The sequence below is a fragment of the Urocitellus parryii genome, chromosome 10 (assembly GCF_045843805.1).
Source record: "Urocitellus parryii isolate mUroPar1 chromosome 10, mUroPar1.hap1, whole genome shotgun sequence".
NCBI lineage: Eukaryota > Metazoa > Chordata > Mammalia > Rodentia > Sciuridae > Urocitellus > Urocitellus parryii.
In genome coordinates this window covers 43,013,708-43,036,555 of record NC_135540.1, presented here as the reverse complement: position 1 = coordinate 43,036,555, position 22,848 = coordinate 43,013,708, and the positions used below count along the sequence as shown (strand labels likewise).

At 34.4% G+C, this 22,848-nt stretch overlaps 1 protein-coding gene and 1 non-coding gene across 3 annotated transcripts in view; one reads left to right on the top strand and one right to left on the bottom strand.

The window, feature by feature from the left end:
* The window catches only part of Unc5c (unc-5 netrin receptor C), a 354,227-nt gene that overhangs the window by 67,086 nt on the left and 264,293 nt on the right, over positions 1-22,848 (top strand). The window lies entirely within an intron of this gene.
* LOC113195816 (small nucleolar RNA SNORA40) lies at positions 18,587-18,708 on the bottom strand. Its single transcript, XR_003302471.1, has one exon. It is a non-coding gene; the product is annotated as a small nucleolar RNA SNORA40 (small nucleolar RNA).

The following is a 22,848-nucleotide window of genomic DNA, read 5'->3' as shown; positions in this document are numbered from 1 at the left end:
GCCAAACCTCACAAGTCTTTTAAAAACCTGTTAGCCAGCATCTTCCAGACAGAAATGCTTACTAAAAAGCTTATCCATTGGTTAGTGACTGAGGAACTTGTGACCAACAGGTGAAACTAGTGCTCATTGCTGGGGCAATCTGCAGTGAGCCCAGAGGGAAGATCCCTGTGTGAGTCAGCTTTTCATTGCTGTGATCTAAATACCCAACAAGATCAACTTTGAAAAGTTCATTTTGGCATGTGGTTTCAGAGGTTCAATCTGTGGTAGGCTGTCTCCATTGCTCTAGGCCCAAGACACCATGGTGCAAGGACATGGTAGAGGAGTGCTGTTCTATTCACAGCAGCCAGAAAGCAGAGAGACTAAAGGAAGGAGTCACAGAGAAGATGCACCCTTCTAGGACATGTCCCCCAGTGACCTACTGCCTCCAGCCATGCCCCACCTGCCTACAGAAACCACCCAAGTATTCCATTCAAACTAGGAGAACTGATTAGTCTACAACTCTCACAATCCAGTCATTTCACCTCTGAACCTTACTGCATTAACAAAAAAAATCTTTTGGGGGACACTTCCTATCCAAACCATAACAGTACTGCTTTCCAGAAAGGACTGGTCTTAAAGGAAGGGCCAAGAAATGAACTTAGATTAGAGTTGGATAAATTGACCTGACTGAATAGCATTTTTAATCCACAATTGGTTGAATCCATAAAAGCAGAATCCTCAGTAGAGAGGGTCAATTGCATATATCCAGCCCAGTTTGACCCTACCTCAACTCCATGGCAATGGGACAAACATGGAAGGCAAATCAACTCTGAGAAATGGAGTCAAGTTTTTTTTGCAATATAAAAAATTGGGGATAAATGACAACACTAATGATTTCTGAATGAAAGAAAAATATCAAGTACAAAACATTGAAGGAAGAGTTTATCATTGAAAGTTGAGGTGGCATAAGCAAGAAATTTTATTATATGAATATCATTGTCTTCAATGCAGGAAAATTGAAGGGTGAAGAAAGATGAGTTTTGTGATTGCAGCCTACTGGGGTTGAAAAACCCTGTGCTCTGTTTCAGGAAGTGGGACCTTGAAAGGAAACAGATCTTCAGGAGGAGACTATTATCCTAACAATCACTGCCCTTCCAAAATTCTGAGACTTTGGTGACCTCATCTAATTAAGTCATTGACAGCTACTGTCTTCCCTCATGTAGAAGTTTTCAATGTAAGTGACGTTAGACTTGGAGAATGGCACACAGGAGTGGAAACATTTTAATGTTTATGAGTAATTCAGCAGAGGTCACTGTCTTTGACAAGCTGCCTGTATGTGACCATTTCTATATAATAAGACTTTATCATTTGATAGCTTTCTTGAAAAATGAGCACTCAGGAGCAGGTCACCTTAATTTTACATGAGTTATACCTGTATCAGGAGAATGTGAAGGAAAATTAAACCATTGTAAAAGATAAATTCTAAATGTAATTTGCTCGTATTACAAAATCTGAAGAAGGATAGAACACAAAGAAGTAACAAGCTTTCAAGAGACAGAAATTAAATATATTGTCAAACTATAAAATGGGAGCTTCAGCTTTCCAATTGTAGATATAAAAATAAGACTAGACCCGGGGTTGGCATGAATTGAGAGATGGTAGAAATCTTAAGCCAGTGTATCTTTTTTTAGAATCAGGTTGCAGATATTCAGTACAACCATCCCTGGTCACATGTTTCAACAGGAAGTTTTGACACAATTTGTGAGTAGAAAATCAAAACATAAAAGAAGAGGAATTGGCATGAATGACCACTGGGTTAGTCAATCATCAGATTAAATTTTGAGGAACACATTAAGGAGTTAAATTCTAAATGCTCTGTACTGTTGGCAGCAAAATATAAGATATTTGAGTAACAGTTTCATTATTAACCAATTTATGATCCGTTCATTTCAAAGGAGTGTAAAAGACATGATAAAAAATTGCTACAAATAAACGACAGCTTTGTTGAACAGGAACATATTTTTTTTTTAGATTTTACAACAATAGAATGGGCCAAATATCCTTGTAAATTACATTAATGAGATAGATTGCTACTTTTAATGGAGGTTTGTGCTGTACGTTATGCCTTATGCAGATTTGCTAGTTAATAAGCCTGAACAGTGTTTCTGTTCGTGGAAAATGAATCTGAAACGATTGTCAGATTATCTGTTTGGCATGCCTGGCTGGTGTCTGGAATGGCACTTTGCTAATGTGCTATTACTCAGTGTCATTAACCCACACAAATGATTGAAAGGTGAATTTATATTTGTACCATGGGGCTCAGCACAGGGAACAGGCTGCAGTGAAATGATGCTTCAAAGGATAAAATGAACCATTCATTTTGGATTTCCATACTTTGGTCTTTATGTGCTCACTTTAAAGATGTATGATATTTAAATATATGGAAAGTAATGATATATCACTACTGCCAAAAAAAAAAAAACCCACAACTCTGAATTTCATTAATGGCTTAAAAGTTAGAGAGTTAAAAAGTGAGCCATCATCTACCCTCCTGGTAGATGATGTCCATACCTAGGGAAACTTGACCCCAAAAAATAAATAAACAAACATAGATTACATACTTTGAAACCTATTTCATATAAGAATATTTTGGAAACTTTAATTAGAAATGTAAAACTCTTGTTGGAAATGTGAAATGGAAGCCTTCTCAATTTTTCATGAGAAGAATTTAATTTGTACTTGTGCAGATTAATTATAATACTTTACAATGGAAAGCTTACTTTTTTGTCTTTAATAATACATTGAAGATAGATTCTTATAGCAAAGCCATCAAGTGGAAGTTACAAAAAATTTTTCACTTTGGTCTTTTTAATAAATTTAATTTGATACTCCTTCATCAGATTTTTGTTGGTACATTATAATTATACATAATAGTAGGATTTGCTGTTACGTATTAGTAATGCACATAATTTGGTCAATTTTTAATGCGTATCTGTGCTTTCAAAGATCAAGGACTTTGGAAATTTTGAAAAATTTTGTAAATAACTGGTTGTACACTATTCAAAAAAAGAGAACATGTGCTCTGAATGCAATTCCTTCTTTCTGCAGAGCTAGATCTATTTTCAGACTTAACAGAGACACTTTGGGCCTTAACTATCTTTAACTTACCTGGTTTTAGTCTAGATTTTTAAGGCTAGTTGCAATTTTAAAGGAAAAAATCAGACTTTTTTTCTTCTTATTTATTATTTTTTCTTTTGGTACTAGGGATTGAACTCAGGGGCACTTTACCCTTGAGCCATATCTCCAAGCTATTATTTTTTTTTATTTTAAGACAGGGTCTCACTAAGTTGCTGAGGGTCTTGCTAAATAGCTGAGGCTGGGTTTGAACTGGCAATCCTCTTGTCTCAGCACCCTCAAGTCTCTGGGATTACAGGCATGTGTCATCAAACCCAACTAGAGTTTTTGCTTTTTGTTTTTTGTCTGAACTCCACAAAAGTAAAACTTTTTGACAGTGTATAATATTCATTTTTACATAGAGTGCTCCTAATATCTGTAATGAAAATAAACAAGCATTAAGATGAGGCAGGCATAAATACCTGTGCATTAAAGGAGATTTGACATAAAAATCTAGAAAATAAAATGGTATTAGGGGAAAAAATTTCCTCCAATAAGATGCATAGTAATAGATGAATCTGAAGGTCATATTTATAGGCAGTGTGTCTTGAGTGAGGGTCTGCCTGTCAGTAGGGGACAAGTGTTCATGTAGGTTGCAAGCTACCAGGAATAATTTCTTGACTTTAAAATACTGTGTTCAGTGGCTAATTTCCTCTGCTGTGACACTCTTTCTTATTAAAGTAGTTTCTACATTAAATCACTTCATGGTTTCTAAGATTTTTGAGTGCTTCATCTTTCTATATAAGGTGTTATAAATTACTCATTGGTATGTTTACATGAAGTACATCACCCATGAAGTCTTATCCATGAAGTCTTATCCACATAGATCATTATTATATTTATAAAATAATTTATTCATATTACTTTTATTCATTCAATTTCAAAGTAAAATCAACATTCCCAAGGAAAATCCTTTTTTCTATTTTTAATTTCAGCCTCCTCACTACCAGCTTATCTCCCCGGCCCTCCCACATTGAAATAAGGGGTTTTAAGTTACAGCAAATCTTCCTATATTTGAGTTTAAAAAGTTGCATAAAGGATATTTCCAAATTTCCGAATTTAGATACATTTTGCTTGGGTATCCAAAGGTTTCTATCACTGGATCTTTTTTGATAGGATAAAAAAAATTAAAAACTATTTCCTGACATTCACCATACCTAGAACTTCTTTAGTATCATTAATCTGTCTTGTCGAAAGATCAAATATTTTATACTTTTCTTTTAAACAAGGCAGGCCCTTGAAATTTAAAAAGAATAATTAGCAGTTTCTGCTTAGCTAAGCAAATAGACCATAAGGGTAATTTGGATTTGCCAGAAATGGGTGTTCTTTATCACCTTCTTAATATATTTGTCAAATCAAAATGTTGTTTATTTTCCTGCTCTAGTTATGTTTGTTGAGCATAAAATTTGATTAATATCTGACCCATCTCAAAAACTATCATGAAATGTCCTTACTTTGAGTACTCACTTTGTATAGTCTTATAATTTATTACCATCATGTATTACTTTTTTTTTTTCCTGGCCCTTCTCTGCCCTCTGTTATCCACCACCTGCCCCTCATCTTCTCACTGAAGTCACCACAGTGGGCTATCCCTTCCAAGGTGGCATCTCATTCAAAAACACAGCACTCAATTCTTTCCCAGATGCTGCAACATACTCATGGTGTAGTCTGTCCTCTTGACCAGGTAATCCAAGTTAAACTGATGAATGGGTCCATGTTACTTTGCCCATTCATCCTCTAAAATATTGATCCTTCCTAAGAGACCTTCCTTGAAACAATACTTTCATGTAGTAAATATACCAACCCATGGGACTCTTTTAACTTTCACATAATTTCATTGCTCTTCCAAACTCATCTTTAAAATCCTGTAGCAATTTTGGTTATCTATGGGAAATGTTCTAAATTCTAGTGACAATCTTAAAAAAAAGCATGTGAGTACTGCAAAAATTCTGCTTGCCCCCACTTTTTTCTATCTCTGTTTATAAATATTATACATATTTCTTTATCATTGTCTACACACATACTGATTACCCTGTTACTTACCTACTCTCCAAAAAAAAGTGATTGCATTCTTTACCTGTTGCTGCATAATGTTAATTACCCCCAAATGGAGCAAATTAAAACAAAAACACTGATTACCTTCATGTGGAACCTGAGTGTCAGGAATCAGGGAGTTGGGTTCTTCTGACTCAAGATCTCAATGAGGTAGCAGTCAAGCTATCAGCAATGACCAGAGTCATCTGCAAGCTTGAGTAGAACTACACCAGCTGCCAGCTTGACTCACTCATATGGCTGTTGGCAGGAGGCCTCAGTTTCTCAGGAGGCCTGAGTGTTCTGCCTAAATGACAGCTGACCTTAACAGAGCATCTGATGTAATGGAGAACAAGGGGGTAAGTAAGGAGCCACAGTACCTTTTATGATCTACTCCCTAAACTTGCACACCATCACTTCCTCTTTATTCTGTTCATTTGAAGTGAGTCACTGAACCAGACCCCACACAGTGGGAATGGCTCCACCTCTTGAAGTAAATAATATCAAAGAATTTGTGGGCATATTTTTAAAATGCTATCCTTATTAAGAAAAAAAATATCTAGTCAACACAATAACTCTATAATGAGATTTATGAATCACCCTAAAAATATAATAGTATGAGTTTGTTTTGAAGGCTATTTTTTAATGCACCCTTGTATCTATAACTCAAGAGTAGTTGGTACAGAATAGCTATAAAATTAATTTATTATTAACTCCAAATGCTGGGATATGTTTTCTAAACATTTGAAAAAATTGTACTGGTTCTTTTTAGTTATGCATAACAATAGAATCCATTTTGAAATAATTATAAAAGCATGGAATATATCTTGTTCTAATTCAGCCTCTAGTACTTCTCCTTTCTCTTCCCTCTCCCTCCCCCACTTAAAGTTTTATTGCCAGCATTTTATTCTTCTTTCCAATAATTGGGAAATGGGGAGGAAATGGGATTAAGTGTGTTTATTCCTTTGAATTTTAAGGATTAGTTTTAAACGTTGTAAGAATCCCAATTTATCTCCTTATTACTCTTCAATGTATTATCTTTTATTATATGCTAATTATCTGCTACTATACATCTTGTTTATTTTCTGTTATTGTCATCACTAGATTTAAGCTTCATAAAGGTCATAAATTTTGTCTATCTTTTGCAAAGCAGCATCCCTGGATTATATCCCTAGATTATAACATTGTATGACATAGCATAAGTACTCTGTAGATGTTAATTAAAAGAATAATTTTTCACTAAGCTAAACAAGTCAGAACCTTAAATTGTCATTCATAGGAATTTCACTTAGACAGTTATGTATAGTTAAATCTATTCCATGATCATCAAAATACCTATCCTCTTTGGGCTAAAGTTTTCAGTATTAAAGAGTTTATCTGGCTGGGCACAGTGGCACAAGCCTGCAATCCCAGTGGCTTGGGAGTCTGAGGCAGGAGGATGGTGAATTCAAAGCCAGCCTCAGCAATTCAGTGAGGCCCTATAAAACTCAGTGAGATCCTGTCTCTAAATAATATATTTTAAAAAAAGGACTGGGGATGTGGATCAGTGGTTAAGTACCCTTGGATTCAATACCCAGTACAAAAAAACAAAGAGTTCATTTGTTAAAACCCTTTATTGAGGGCTGGGGCTGGGGCTCAGTGGTAGAATGCTTGCCTAGCATGCATGAGGCTTAAAAAGAAAAAAGAAAAAGAACTAAGTAAACAAAATAAAGGTTAAAAAATGATGTGACATTCATTAAAACTAAATTCTTAAAAAACAAAAAAAAAGACCTTTACTGAAACATACACTTACTGATATTGCCAAGAAATAGCCCCATCAGAATGATCTAGTGTTGAGTGTGTTGGCACCTTGGAACTTGTAGTGTGAGAAATGGGGCAGTGAAGTTATACAGTCAAAGTATAGCAAAGAAAAGCCCTGAATATTGAAGATAGAAAGCATGTTCCAGGACCTGATCTAGGTTGCAAAGAAGAAGAAAATCATGGGAGAAATTGCTTATGTGTAAATTTGGTCCTGAAATTAGAAATGAAATAACATGTGCGAATCCAAACTCTTCTTCTAAAACCTGAATCCTTCATATCCATTTATATATCCACCATTAGGTTTTCTAATTTCTGGAATGTATATTGCTATAGATTCTAAAATAAACTGCTGAATATTCTTTATTCATCCCACATGTTACCCAAAATGATGGTACAGATCCACCTTAAAGATCCACCAAGTCTCTTCAGAAAGCAAGGCTTTGAGAGAAAGATTATTTGGCTTTCTTCCTACAAGGGAGAAAAGAAAAGAGATATGGAGGAGCTAAAACTTTTTTGGGAACCCCATGCAATAGTGTATAGTATAACACAATAATTCAAATGATTGTAGAATTGAAAGTAAGACTCTGAGACTAGGTCTTTTAATCTCCTTTTCTAATATTAGATAATTTAGATAATTTCCCACCTCGATGTGTTAATATGACAGTTTTTACAATTGAACCTCTTTGTTTCTACTTCAGAAATGCAAGCTACTAGCTTTAATATGGCTTGAGAGTCTATCCCCTGACAAGGATGGATAATGTAAGTCTCTTCAAAAATAACTCATCCACTTCCCTTCCTGAGTGTTCCTAAGTCTTTGGGGCTGTTTGTTTTAAATTTTTTATTGTTTACTTAACATAGCCTGCAAGTGACCCGTACAATTTTCATTTGGAACTATATGCCTTAGTAAGGTTTTTATAACACCCTGAAGATGTCAGGTAGCAGTCACACAGTTTTTACTATCACTGGGGACAAACATTCAGCCCAGATCATCCCTCTTTGTAAAGCTCCAAAAGAATTTCTTTTTTATTATTTAATACCCAATTGTGTGTGTGTGTGTGTGTGTGTGTTTAGCATTTGAGTTCTTCACGATTGTTTAATTGGTTAAAAATTGAAGCACAGCACTTAACCCCATTCTGAAAACTAGTCCATGTTCGAAGTTTTTTGAATATGAAATTTTTAAAGTATTTTTTTCCATTTTCAGAACTTGCCAAAGGGATAGCTGGGAAGATACCCTCAAAAGATTTGGGTTGAAACAAAAGCCTACTAGGATTTTTTTTTTTCATTTTCATGGTAAGAAAGATAGTGATTCCTAAAATAAATTTATACAAATAACTTTATAAATCATTCCAATTACAAAATGATATGACTTTACCTATAATTAAGAAATGCATCTATGACATTTGGAAATATCATTAGTAAAATGTAACCCTCTAATTACACATTCTTGTCCATAATGCATAAGCATATGTGATTATGTTCATAAGTTAAAGAATTTAAAGCAGCACTATTTTAGATTCTCTTTCTTTTCTGGCTTCAGAAAGTCTTTCATACAGCACACAGGATACTGTCAAATAACAATTCCTAAAGCTTCAAACTTCTCTAATCAGATTCTTCTTTTAATGATGCTGTGTTCGATACTTGTCCTCTTTAACTGTCTTTGACTAATTCTCATGTCTTAAAGAAAGATGGAATAGCTCTCAAATGCTAAGATTAAAATGCCAGATGCAGCACATGAATCAATTGTAAATGACAAAAACGAACAGTAACAATTTTATTTTTGCAGGAACCAATTCATTGTTATGCAGTCTGCCAATGATGCCCGTTGTTCCATCTCCTCCCTGCAAGCCAACTTAGTCTTCTCCACATATTTTTCCTTTAAGAGTAAACCAATGCAGAGTTTATATAAACCTTATGGTATGGCTCAATATCAATAGTATCCAAATAGATTTTTATTAGGTCAATAAAAAGAGATGTTTCCCTCTATACACATGTCCAATACTGTTCTGAGATGTGATAACTGTGGTATCCTGTGAATAATAAAATGTGCTGTTCTCAACATAAGCACATACTTTGAGCTTATAGAAAAGCATTTATGCTGTTGTATCTCATCTTGAATTTCCTGAGAGAGCTGGTTTACAGAAAGGATTAGCAATCATTTTATGACGATGCTTTGTTTCAGCTGAATACTAATAATTTAATAATTGATAGTGGAGTTTAATAATGCGTTATGTTAACATATCTCTTCTCCTCTTCAGACCATTCCCACATAGCAGGATCTGCTTCTTATTCATCTTTGTAGATGGAGGATCCACTACAGTGGTTTGTAAATAAGGAGTCCACTGTGGATCTGCTAAGTAAATGTTTAAATGGATGCGAATGTTCCCATAAGGCATATGCTGAGATTTACAAGCTCTTGTGATTTACAGTAATCTGAGATCACGCTATCCCACTATCTTCATAAACCATTTTCCTCCCTCCCTCCCTGTTGCGTCACAAGTCATGTAGATCGTGTGAGTTATCCATAGATTTCACCAGGAGGACTTTTTCATTTCACCCAGATCTGGCCTCTGCTCCAGGCTCCACTTCCCATTTCCCATGGGTTTGTGAATCCTTCTGCCTAAAGGATGGTCTCCAGATCCTCTGCTTGTGCCTCATTCTACATTTACCACTGTGGCATGACTCGGCTTCTTGCCATTTAAATTAAAGAGCCTGGTGTTTTTCTAAACGGAGACCTTTCCTGGCCAGACTCTTCCTGAGCACCCGCCCTCCCATGGCAGTAGCCGCCTTGTTCTCCCTTGTTATGAATGCTTCTACACATTTCGCTGCTCTGCAGGTCCTGGGGCCACTTGTCTCTGTGTGTATGTTGCGGCTGGGTACTGCAGCCTGCCTGCCACTCCAATCACTGGCCTTATTCATCAGCCCTTTCTTTAGCTCTCTATGTGGCTGGAAGCCTGGTTTTTCTCCAACATAAAAGCCTGGGGTTTAGCCAGTGGGGGAGAGCACAGCATGTTTGCTGGTGGCAGCTGGAGCACCAACTTCCCCACCAGAAACAGATCAAATGATCATCTGAGATATTTCCAGGTTTCCTTGTTTAAAAGGCACACAGATCAAAGACACTGTCACCCTCAAAGATTTGAAGACTAGCAGAGCAGCCACAAGGCCGTCACCTCTTCATGACCCCTAACTGCTCATGGTGTTTGTGGTGACTTTGCACTAGGTGATTTGACTGTCTGCCTTAATCAAAGAACCTGCAAAATCAAATAGCACTTCAATATGACTTCTTGAATATCAACAAGAAAAGGGCCACTCATTAATTATTTGAATATCTTGGGAGAAATTCCTCTGCATCAGTTGTTTTAAAATTTGCCACATAAACTCAGGATACATGTTAATGATGGTTGTGTTTTGTTTTTGTTTTTGTTTTTTTGTTTTTTTTTAAGGAAAGGTCTAAGGCATTACAGGAGTTAACTCTCACTTATTCTACTCAGAAAGCTTTTTCTGACTCTCTTTTAGACTGAATTACCTCCTGTGTGTTGCCTTATTACAAGAAACTTATCCTTGAACTAGGAATTACTCCTGAGGATTTCATTTTTATAGTAGGGTTAACTTGACTATATTCTCTACTAGAATGCTTTTAGGCTGATAAGGGCCTTTATGGGCATGGAATAGGTCTTCTTTATGATTTTATCCCTAAAGCCTAATATAGCACCTGGAACATGTTTATCACTCAATAAATATTTTTTTAATTTATAAATAAATCCATATTGTACATCGCTCCATTACCCTGTGACCGGCTTGAATGTTCTGATTTTTGTCACCTACATTTACAACTATGCATTTGCTGCGTATCCACTTAGGTATGATCTGCATATGTCAAACCAAAGGTTATATGGAGCTGGGGACAGAAAGTGAGCTTCGAGGAAATATTTTGCCCATGCAATAACAGTTAAAAGGCAACAATGGCTACTTTCAAATGTGGTTATATTTTATGGTATTTCAGCATATAATTTTCTTTCTACTTACTCACCTAAAAACCCCAAGGCTCTATCAAGTTGATTGAGGAAAGAACTGTGGGAATGAGTAAACAGATAAAAGGTCAATAAATAGTTTCAACAGCCAATCACATAACTACAAGATAAAAATAAGAAAATCAAAAGAAGCAAACAAATGTTTCCTCTTATTTGCCAAAATTTCCGCATTTAAAAAGATATCTTGGGGGTAGCTGAGAAAGCAATCTGACTTTACCAATAAAGAGTATTGCAAGGTTCTGAAATATCATCACCAGGCATCAATTCTGATTGACATCCTCCTTCACAACAGGTACAGGGTTAGGCAAGGGATTGGAAAGCACAGGATTTGAGCTGTGCACCAGCATGCTGACAGTGGACTTGCCAAATTAAAGATTAAGAGTTGTTGCCCTTGGTGTTGTTTCTTAGAAAAAGACTAAAGGTAATATAAAACAATTTAACCAGCCATAAAACAGAGAAAATGTATAGTTTTTAATCATCATAGTTTATACTATTTATCAGCTTGATATAATGTTTTTGGAGTAAAATTAAAATGGTACTTAGATTAACCTGAGTGCTTGATTCTCTTATTTAGATTATGAATATTTTGGATGGGCCAATATTAATTTATAATTTTACCCAGGGCAATATTTGTCTACTTATATTTGATTAGAATATGTTTATAATATAGTATTTCAGTTACAGAGAGTGACAATTTCTTTCTCTAGTTTCTGTCTTCTGAAATCTATTCAATTCATTTCTGTTCTCTGCTTCATTCTGGAAAAGGCTGTATCACATCTTGATCTTATAAAGAAGAATCAATCTATCAGTAAGTGAATTATAAATCCCTTGAAGGAAAAATATATTTTGCATTAAAAAGTTTTCCCTTGAAATCCTTCTGAAAGAATGAACAGAAGATCTGTTTATATCATCACAGTACTTAGCTAAACAGAACTGTTGTCATTATGAATGCTGTAACATAAAATTAGGATTTATGAATTTTTTCTATAACAATAAAAGGTGGATTTGTAGAATATGTAATGTGCCAAAATATCAGAAAATATCTGACATATCTTAAGCCATCCACTGTGCATATGTATAAATTATTATGCTATTTGTAATTTTGCAGATAATAGTCATCTTTTGTCTGAATGTGTGGCAAGTAGCATCTTAGTATGGCTCAATGACTACTCCCTGATGTGCACACTTGAGGAAATCTCTCCCATGAAGTGGTGGACCTATGAATGTGACGGGACATCTCCCAAGTATTTGTTGTATTGTTTGGCAAAGGAGACTTTGTAGATGTAATCAAGGTCTGTAAGCAGATGACATCGTGCTAAACAAAAGGGAGATAACACTTTGCTGTTTAAATTATTCCACAAGATAAAATTATTATGATAATTTATTAAATATAATGTTTTACAAATATTTATAAATGGATGGACTTCTTGAAAAAGCAAGTTTTATGAGGAAACATGAAAAATACCAAAAAGTTTTGAATTTTGATCCATCCATGTGGGCAGTTCATGTATAGATAGGCTTGTAAAGCAACCTACCCAGAGATTGGTTTTAATGGAAGACCCTCTGAGAACTTCTTACTCTTATTCATTTTCTAAATGTACTTTTCTTATAGTTGACCCAGAGAAAAATTAATTTTTGGAAGAAATAAATGGAATCTGAATTAAGGGCCTGTCTGAGTATTATTTGATTTATTGACTCATGAGAAAAACCTCTGTTATCATATAAAATAATGAATAAGGTGTTAAATATTGTGAGAATTATAATTCAAGCAATTCCTAAAGCATGAGTAAGTGATAAATATGTTGCATAGTTAGAAAATTCGAAAAAATACTTGTTTCAAACACTGTAATGATGGGAACACAATGACTGCTATTTGATAATTAGGGTCTTTTTTGTAGTTGTAGATGGACAGCATGCCTTTATTATATTTGTTTATATATATTTTATGCACTGCTAAGTATTGAACCCAGTGCCTCACACGTGCTAGGCAAACGCTCTAGGAATATAGTTATGCACCATCATGCTCAGCTTATTTATTTATGTATAGATATGTGTATATGTATATATCTATACATATTTATATTATTATATAAATATAATATACTTATATATGAGCCACAATCTCAGCCGTGATAATTAGAGTCTTTTAAGGGAAGTTTTTTAGGCCCTTCTGGAATCACATGTTCAGTCACTATTGCAATGTGAAAGGAGTTTAAGCCACATTCAAGTCTCACTTCTAAAGAGGCTAGAACACACACTACCTGCTCTGCTTACAACTATATAACCCTTGATAAAACTGTGGGCAGTCATTCACAAGGTTGTTACACAAGGTTGTTAGAATATTTATAACTTATAAGGAAGTTTATCAAATCCATTTTATTGAACTGGCTTGTAATTACAATCTATTTGTATACATTTATTGCCTTTTTTTCCATTTACAATGTGACTTATGGGTCTGATACATTCTCAGTCAATTACATGTGCATAATCATTATTGAACCAAAATAGACAATGTCAGGTCTGGAGCCTGTACAGTCTGATGCCTTAATGGGCATTTGGAGCCTTTCAGTACACTGATTACCAGAATAATATGACGTCAATATTCTGAAGGATTTTGTATAATGTTATATATACATGTATATATACGTGTGAGAGTGTGTGTGTCTGTGTGTGTCTGTGTGTCTGTGTGTGTATTCTTATATTCTGGTACTAGGGATTGAATCCAGGGACACTGTACCACTGAGCTACATTCCCAGAACTTTTTATTTTTTTATTTTGAGATAGGTTCTCACTGTTTTCCAGGCTAGTCTCAAACTTGGCGATCCTCCTGTCCCAATTTCCCAAGTAGCTGGGCATATAGTTATGCACCATCATGCTCAGCTTATTTATTTATGTATAGATATGTGTATATGTATATATCTATACATATTTATATTATTATATAAATATAATATACTTATATATTATGTATAGATATTTAATAGCTTTTATATTAAATATGTACCTGTATATTATATATTTATACATATTTATACATATATTTATACACATAATTATGTATTTTTATTTATATTTACTCTCTAGGTACAAACCAGTCAGATTTTTGAGCTGAAAGAAACAATGAAATGTGAAGGGACTTGAATTTCAGGATAATTTTACTATTATCAATGTAGGAAAGGCATAAAGATCTAAAGAAAAATGTAGAAGTTGATTCAACTTTGAACTTTGGAGTACTTTTGCCACTAACTAAAGAAAATTTAAAATAGTATTCAAGATTGTGTTAAATTTTGTTCTTTTTAAAAATAGTTTTAGTGAGCAAATAACCCAGAAAATGCATAGAAGAGTAGTGCGTAGCTGCAAATGAAAAGGTGGTAGCAATGTCCACTTAACATGTCTGAAATTGCAAGAGAAACTAGATCTTTTCAGAGCAGCCAAAAGAAATTATAACTCATTTATCATTTATATAAATTATAAAATATTGTGATAAAAATTAAACTGATGGATAGAAATTCCTGCCATAACATCTGAATTTGGGGATCACTGAGGACTTCAGTATTTTATTAAATGTTGGTAATAACATTACTCATTCATTGAATTATTATGGGGATTAAAGGAGTTAGCATACAAAGCTACAAAATGTACTCAATACAATTTTTGTATTGAGTTCATTTATCCCTTTATTGTTCATTTATCCCTTTAAACCTGATTTTCATTAGTACCTATTATCTGACAGAGATAATATATATTTTAATAATCAATCCACTCTGGGAAAATGAATTTTAATCCTGAAAGACCTGAGAAGAGATCTAACTGAAGTTCTTCCTTTCTTCAGTTAGTTCTAGTTAGGGGCTGCAAATTTTGTGGTTCAAAGGAAAGAAATAAGAAAAAGAATTTGTAGTTTTAGGGGAAAAATGAAGAAGTATAAAAGACAAACTACAAATTTGTCAGCTTCTATGAAAAGAGAAATGTATCTATAGGGAAGAATAGAAATTTTTTTCCAATCATTTTAACATGATGGAAAAACTTTATTCAGCACAAAATCCTGTTGGTAGAAAGATGTGATGTAGACATCCCTGAACCACATTTTTTATCTCAGTGGCCCCTATTTTCCAGCCAAAACAGGAATATAAATGTAATACTGGAAGATACAGTCCTGCTCTTTCCAACAGGAGGTACCACTCTGGTTCACTGGAAGCTTCTAAAGCCCTAAGAAAATTCTGGCCCTTGGTTATTAGTGGGTTCCTCAAAGGCTTATTTCCTTGAAAGCTACATTGAAACAATGTAATAAGAAAACTATAAGTGAGGGGTAAAATGTATATACACAAATAAACCATTTATGTCCAAACAGAAATGGGAACAAAGGAAATGTTGATAAAAACACAGCTAGCTCTGTAATATGTATTCCTAGGTATCAGACGCTATATCAAATATTATATGCTATTTAGTTTTTTTCCCATTCCTTATGAAGCAACCAAATCTATCTTAGATTAGAAATTTTGGACTTGCTTTTAAGAATAAATTGATTCTCCTAGTCTTTAGCACTAGAAAGAAAACTGTTCACATTTCACAGAGTTCCATAGGAGAAGAACCCAGGCATAGGTTATCAGAGCATTCTGCTCAATCTTATCTGTCTGAAATCAAGGTGTGGGTAGGGCTGCCATCTCTTCTGAGTGCAGGTCCTCCTCCAAGCCCTCCGTTGCTGACAGAATAAAGTCCGTTTTGTTTGTAAGACTGAGGTCTCTGTTTCCTTGTTGTCTGTCGGTTCTTAAAAAGTGAATCAATCTGTCCCTCTACATCTACCTCTGTGGTTCCAGTTGTAGCTATTTTTCTCCAGTCTATGACTGAGGTTTCAGAATTAAATAGTTAAAAACTTAAGTTGGACCCTGGTACTACAGCTGCTAAAATATTAACAGCATGAAATGCAGGCAAATAGGAAATATAGGGGTAGACCAGAAGACTTTCAGCTGTTTCTTTCTCTCTCTCTCTCTCTCTCTCTCTCTCTCTCTCTCTCTCTCTCGTTCCTTAGAGGAGAATTTCTTGTGCCTTTCTCAAACAAACGAAAAGTGACAAGGATGGCAAGAGTATTTGATACTGTCACCACAATTCTTTGAAAGCGAAATTTGGCAGATGGATAGAGAAGACAGGGAAAGTGTTCTTGTTCATATTTGCTTTTTAAGAAACATTTTTTTATTAAAACCCTGGACAAATCTGTATTCTATATGAAAAATGATTCCCTTTTCCACATTTTAAAGAATATTTATTTACAATCAGTATACATAAAAGGTCTCAAAAAAGGGAAATAGTAAAATAGATGTATAACTGATGCTTTTAACTCAAGTTAAAATCAACTATAAAAAGCAGTATTGAAAAGTGTGATATGAAATATTTCTTAAATATGTGTATAAGTATTAGATAAAGGCTGGTGGAAATTTCTAATTTGCTTTTAATTTGCTCATTTAAAATTATGTCAATTGATTTCTAATTCATTTAAGAATTGAAAATGCATAGAATTTTCTGGGAACATTGAACATAGAGATGAACAAAATATTTGTTGTTCATGTTATTCATGATATTAAAAGTCATTTCTTCTATCTGAAGAAGTTATAGTCTTAGAAAATACTCTCATTCGCTTTTAATTTTCTAAACAAATAATTCTTTATTTATATTTGCATAGGAAACAATCTTTGAGTTGTATTTAAATTTCATGAATTTATTCTATTTATTTCATGTGACACAATTTTAATTATATATTCCTTCAACTCCATGAGCTCTCCATCTCCATGACCCCATATCCTACAACTTGTATGTCCTCCTCATATGTGGAAGATTTACATATGAAATTAACTTACCCTTTTGTTTGATTTTACTTGAACATTTTACTTTTCTCAGTTTTTAATCTCTATTAGATAGTTGGTGGTCTGTTCCTTTATAAAGGTATTCATCCCCTTATTATGCTCATTGCCATTGTTTGCACAGCAGTTAAAGTAAAGGAAATAGAGTACTTCTACATGCAGCCACTAAGTAGCCACTGGGTTGTGTGTTTTTCACCCAAGCAAGCCCCAGCTCTTACCCATAGGCCTCACTGGGTAGCAGACATTACCTTGGCTAATCAGCTCCCACCTGGATGGCTCTTTGACTTATGGTTTTAGTCACTGGTGGATGCAATCCTATTTCATGGGTACACTGATATGCCCCCCAAAAACCTCAATTTAAAATAAAAATCATAGTTGTTATATGGAATGTAATACCCCAATGGACATGGTGGACATAACCTAAAAGTTGAATCATATAGAATGTCAAGTTTACAGTAAGATCTAGTATCTCTAGGACAAGAATATTAAAGTCCGTATGAGTGAATATTTTCTCTTGGTTCTCTTGGTGGGTGGGTGTGCATGGGCACATAGGTAGTAAATGTTGCTTGCTAAGAAGATTTAGCTAAATCATGTTTTGTGACTTTGGGCCATTACAAATGAGCACCAAATGCAGAAGAGAAGGTTTGGCTAACAGGGAGGGAACAATACAATCTCTTACACTTATTTCTGGCTTAAACATGACTTTTCCAAGGGAGAGAATTATTGCAGTTTATTGCCAAAAGTTCACACTGTCCTGAAAAATATTTAAAAGGTACTTTGAATATTGATTTCTGTGATTCCCTTTTTAATATGATTCCACATTATCAGTAGTTTCCTCTGGGGATTGGGACACTATTTTAGCATATAGCTACATCTTCATACCCCTCTCTTGCTCTATTATGTTTTTTATAATTTAACATTTAGAGAACAATATAATTTCTTGATTTTTAAAAATTTTATGAAGGATATCTCATTCAGGGATGCAAGTATTAATAAGTATATATTTTATTTATTTAAAGTCAATAAATTTTCATTGAAGGAATTCCATATGTGATTCCTTCCACTGCCATCAAGTTTACATCTGTTTCTCTAAAGCCTGAGTAATGATTTATCCTCAGGAGAGCTTTGCACATTTTTTTCTTTGAGCTTCTTTTATCTCCACTTCAATTATGGACATACTGATGACAATTCAAATTTCCCACCTAGAATATTTGGGACAGTAAGTCTTCAAGAAGTTTACCTTAAGATTAGTTATAGGGTAGATAGATCTGCTGGGCTCTCAATTGCTGATGTCCTCTCTGATCATAAATGAGTTTGGATCATATTTATTCCGAGTATATCCCACTCAAGAATATAGAGATTTGTGGACTATGCCAATATTGTCAACTCTAGACATCATGTTGCCTAAATGAGTATTTTAAGGCCATCTTGGGTGTGTCATGTCAATATGAAAACTGTAGTACTAAATCAATATGTCTAAGATCTCTATTATATCTTCTGCTTTTTAATTTTAAAATCTTCAATCCTGGAACCAACTTTATGGTTATAAGTACCTCATTACTTTACACTATCTTTGCATTATGATATTCCTTTTTTTTTTTTTTGGTTTGTTTTGTTTTTTTTGTTGTTGTTTTGTTTTATTTGTGTGATACAGGGGATTGAACCCAGGGCCTCACACACATTAGGCAAGCACTCCACAACTGAGCTACATCCCTGTCCCCAAACATTTCTTCTTATCAAAACTCATTCTAAACAATGAGATGTGGGTTGTGGAAGAGGATTTAGTTTTTGCACACTTCTCTAAGTCTTTATCCACAAGTTAAACAAAAAAATATACACAGGTAATCTAAGTGTATATTTCTTAATGCCCTTCCTATGTACTTAATTGGAAAATTAGAAACATTCAGATATTTGGTACTGAATTAGTCCAATCACTAGAAAATTAGTTTTATAGATATAGACATTTTAAAAACACATGCATATGTATGCTACTAACCAGACTTGCAGCCAGAAAATGACTAATTATAATGCTTCATTCTACCTTCTAGAACACCTAGTGAAGAACATTCAGCTGGCAAACTTGAAGAGTGAATCAACTCTACCTACAGCTAATTATACAGTACTTCTAATTCACCTCTTCTTCAGTGTATCATTTCCCCTCCCCCACAAATCCCACTTGCTTGTTTTCTTGCAAAGCTGCCAAGAAACTGTGAACAAATTTAATGTCTGAATAACTGATTGCTTGTTCAATGACCTTGAAAAATTACTTGCATCATTAAAAATTCATAGAAAATAAAGTTTTTGAGAATCCTGGCATATTCTGTCATATGGAACCTCCTATTATGCTACTGTACAATCTTGTGAACTTTAAAGATTCTCTCAAAGATGTTAACCTTGCTCTGGAAAACCAAAGGTGGTAACCTTGCTTTGGTTATCCAATTACATAAGACATTTCTGATTTTTTTTTAAATAACATCACAGTTTTCTGCATGTAGAGTAAGCAAGAAACAGAAGAGACTAGTTGATTTTCCTAATTTCTGTGATTCTTCAGAATTCCTATTTCAAATGGCCACAAAATATCTAAAGTACTTCAATTATATTTTCAGTTAAGCTTCATGTAATATATATACAGCAGTTTTAAAGTATGCAGTTCAGGGCTATTCTGTATATTGACAGTGTTCTGCAACTACCACTTCTATTTACTTTCAAGTATTTATCATCACCCAGGAAAACATCTCCCCAGCCTTTAAATAAACACTCCCCATTTCTGCCTCCTCCATTCCTCTGAGGGTCTCTGTGGACTTGCCTTTTGTCTGGATTTCAAATGTTTTCATTTGAAACATATGTATAAATTACAAATTCTGTGTATGCATATTAAATGCATAATCAATGCATATTGATTTAATTCCCCATTTTTCTTGATTAAGAGACGTGGAAGAAAAGGATGTGAAATCCTAAGTTCTGGAAACTCTGACAGGATGGTGAAGTATCATCCAAAGCAGCCTTCTGATACCTCCCAGAGCAAGGATCATGTTGTATGATAATGATGTGCTCCTTGTCTGTCTTTCTTTAAGACCCTAATCACTGGTGGACGTGTTTCCCCTTTCACCCTTGTGCTTAGCACAGTGCCTTTATATATCTGGGTGCTTTGTGTTTGATGAAGGGAATGGAAAGGGGAGAAAAAGAGAAGAAGAGCTCACTGATAATATTTGATCCTAAATTAATAAAGAAATGATTTTACTTTTTTCTTTCTTCATTCAATTTTCTTTCTTTATCCTTTCTAGCTTTTCCTGAAATTACTTTGAGAAATGGAAAATTGTTCCCAAGATATATTTATGATATTAAAATTGATCTTACTTTGTTTTATTGAACTTTATTAGCACATTAAGCAAGGAGGACATCTCATTGGTATTATTGTCTAACATGTAAAAGAACTACATTTAATTACAAGGGTAACACAATCTGATTTTGTTCTGCCTCTTTTCAGTCCCTAGGTATTCCTTCCTCTTATACAACCCTGTTTTCTGACCCACTCTCAGCCCCAGCCCCAGAGCATCAGTACTCAGTCTGGTGGTTTGGTCATTGAACACTTACCCAGTGTTAGAATGGGGCAACTACCATGAGTGCCAATGGAAAAGTCAGTCTAGTTTCTAATCTCTTCCTTCTTCCTGAATATTTCCTTAATGTTCAATTATTTTGCATAGCACAGTAAAAAAAAAATTTGAAAACCTAGTATCAACCTCATCCAATATCCTACTAAACAGCTTTCTTCTGGTATACGAAGTGCCTACCACAATGGGTAGTGAGCATTCACTTCAGCAATGGATCAGAAAAGAATTATTCTTTACCTTCTTCTCTCTTTCTCTCCCCCCCCTCCTTTTCTCTTTCGGTCTCTCTGTTTTCTTTTCACTTTATGTTGGAAGATCATTCCACTAATGCTGGCAGATCTATGCAGTATGTGTGAAAAGCAATAGGAAATAATAACCTTGTCCATAATTCTTTAAACTTCAGGGTCCATGAAGTCTCATTCTGTGTTAGCTTAAGGAGACAATTCTGTCACAGGTGGGGCATTAGGAGTGTGTTTTAATCTTTTCCCAAGGTTCTATAAAGATGGTGCTACATATTGGATTTGTAGGGACAAACAGGTCTTTGTTTTTACTGAATTCCTAAGAAAATTGTTTTCTGCTCATTTTGTCTGTCCTCTGGGTAGCACATCACATTATCCTGTGTGGTCGTGTCTGCTGCTTGCTGCTCAGTGCCATTAACATACATCTGGGCCACCCTTTGTGTGGAACCATCCCCCGGTGAAAGCCTCAGTGGTCTGGGATGGAGAAAGACTGCAATTTACAGAGTCCATTATCACCTCTGGACGTGTAGAATGATAATGGAAGTGACAGAGGTGCAGCTGAAAATTGGCTCTTAATATTTTATGTGTTCGAGCAAAGAATTGGAAATCTCATGCTGCTCTTTAGGGAAAAATGAAGTATGTGGGATTTTTTTTTTTTCTATTGGAAAGTTATATGCAAAGGGTTGACTGCAGGGCTTCAGAGAAAGTATTACAGCATATTCATTTTGTGTTAACCAATACTTCTCACTAGAGGTTTAAAGGAAAAAAAAAAAAAAGACTCCTGTGTGAAAAATTGATATGTGAAAACAAGGTAAATCCAGCACTGAAGCAAAGTTTTAGAACAGACAGTTTAAAAATAATGTACCATATGTATTATCACTTTCTTTTAATTGACGTGCTATGTCTATGGAATCACACATACTTGCTTTAAAAAGATTATCTTCCAGTTTTTTTGGTTGTGTGTATGAGTTTTAATTTTACCACCAACATATTCTTTTCTGACTTGCAACTTAGAATAATGTTTCCAGAGCTATAATTACCACATTGATTCTGAAAACAAAAATTCACTCTTGGAGGTTTTTAAGTTTTTAAATATATAGGGTAAGGGAGAAAACAAATGTAGCTTTCAAAATAGTTACATTAATAATTTAGCATTTATCTCAATATATTACAATGGCTATTATTGAACTAAAGAGATGCTTGTCAAAAGAACTCTGTCTTGAAAAATATAGTTGCTTTCTCTTTTGACGAAGATGTGAAATAATACAGTGCCCTTTTCCTAATAGTATTTTATTATTTTTCATCAATCTTATCTTAGACAAAATAGCAAGGTAATATTCTTTCTTAGTAATACAAGACTAAGTATGATTCAAAGTGTAGCAAATGTTAAGGTCTGCCTGCATTTCCATAATGTATATTTATGACAGGAATTTCTAATTTATCTACTTTACCAAAGAGAAAACTTTAGTGACATTACTATATCATTTTTGTCTGATGATTCACATGTCTAGTTTTTACATTTGGAGCCATTTGGAGATGAAGGAATAAAACCAGTAGCTTCCCAATAGCTTCTCAGAAATGACAATTTCCTTTCTCTTGTATGTTTCCGTCAGTGTTTCTTTTCTGCAAATGAATACAACTTTACTATGCTGTGAGTAGGAAAAGTTTCCAGCTGCTATGGTGGACTTCAAACCTCATTTAAATCAGCAATGCCTGCCATTTGGAATAAATTCTCTGTATATCGGTTTATTTAGATGTGTCATTTGATACATCTGCCACTGACAAGGTCGGAGTAACAAGACTTCTAAGTTGTGACTTCAAGAGAATTCTGAATACAAAAAACACCCTACCAGTGATACTCAAATAATTGCTCCTTAAATTATGTACTTCTTACATTTTTATGACACAAATATCATCCTTATATTATATGGAATCAATATTAATATCATTAGTTTTCATCACAGACATGTATTGACTCTCATGTGTCAAGCAAAATTTTAGGCACTTTTACATACATTCTCTGTACTCCATTAGTCTTTTAGGGCTTTGAAGCTTATGACAAAATAGATAATTACCTTGGTCGTTGTTAGCCCCAAGCCTCACTAATTCCTGGAAATTGATAGAACCTTGATAAATA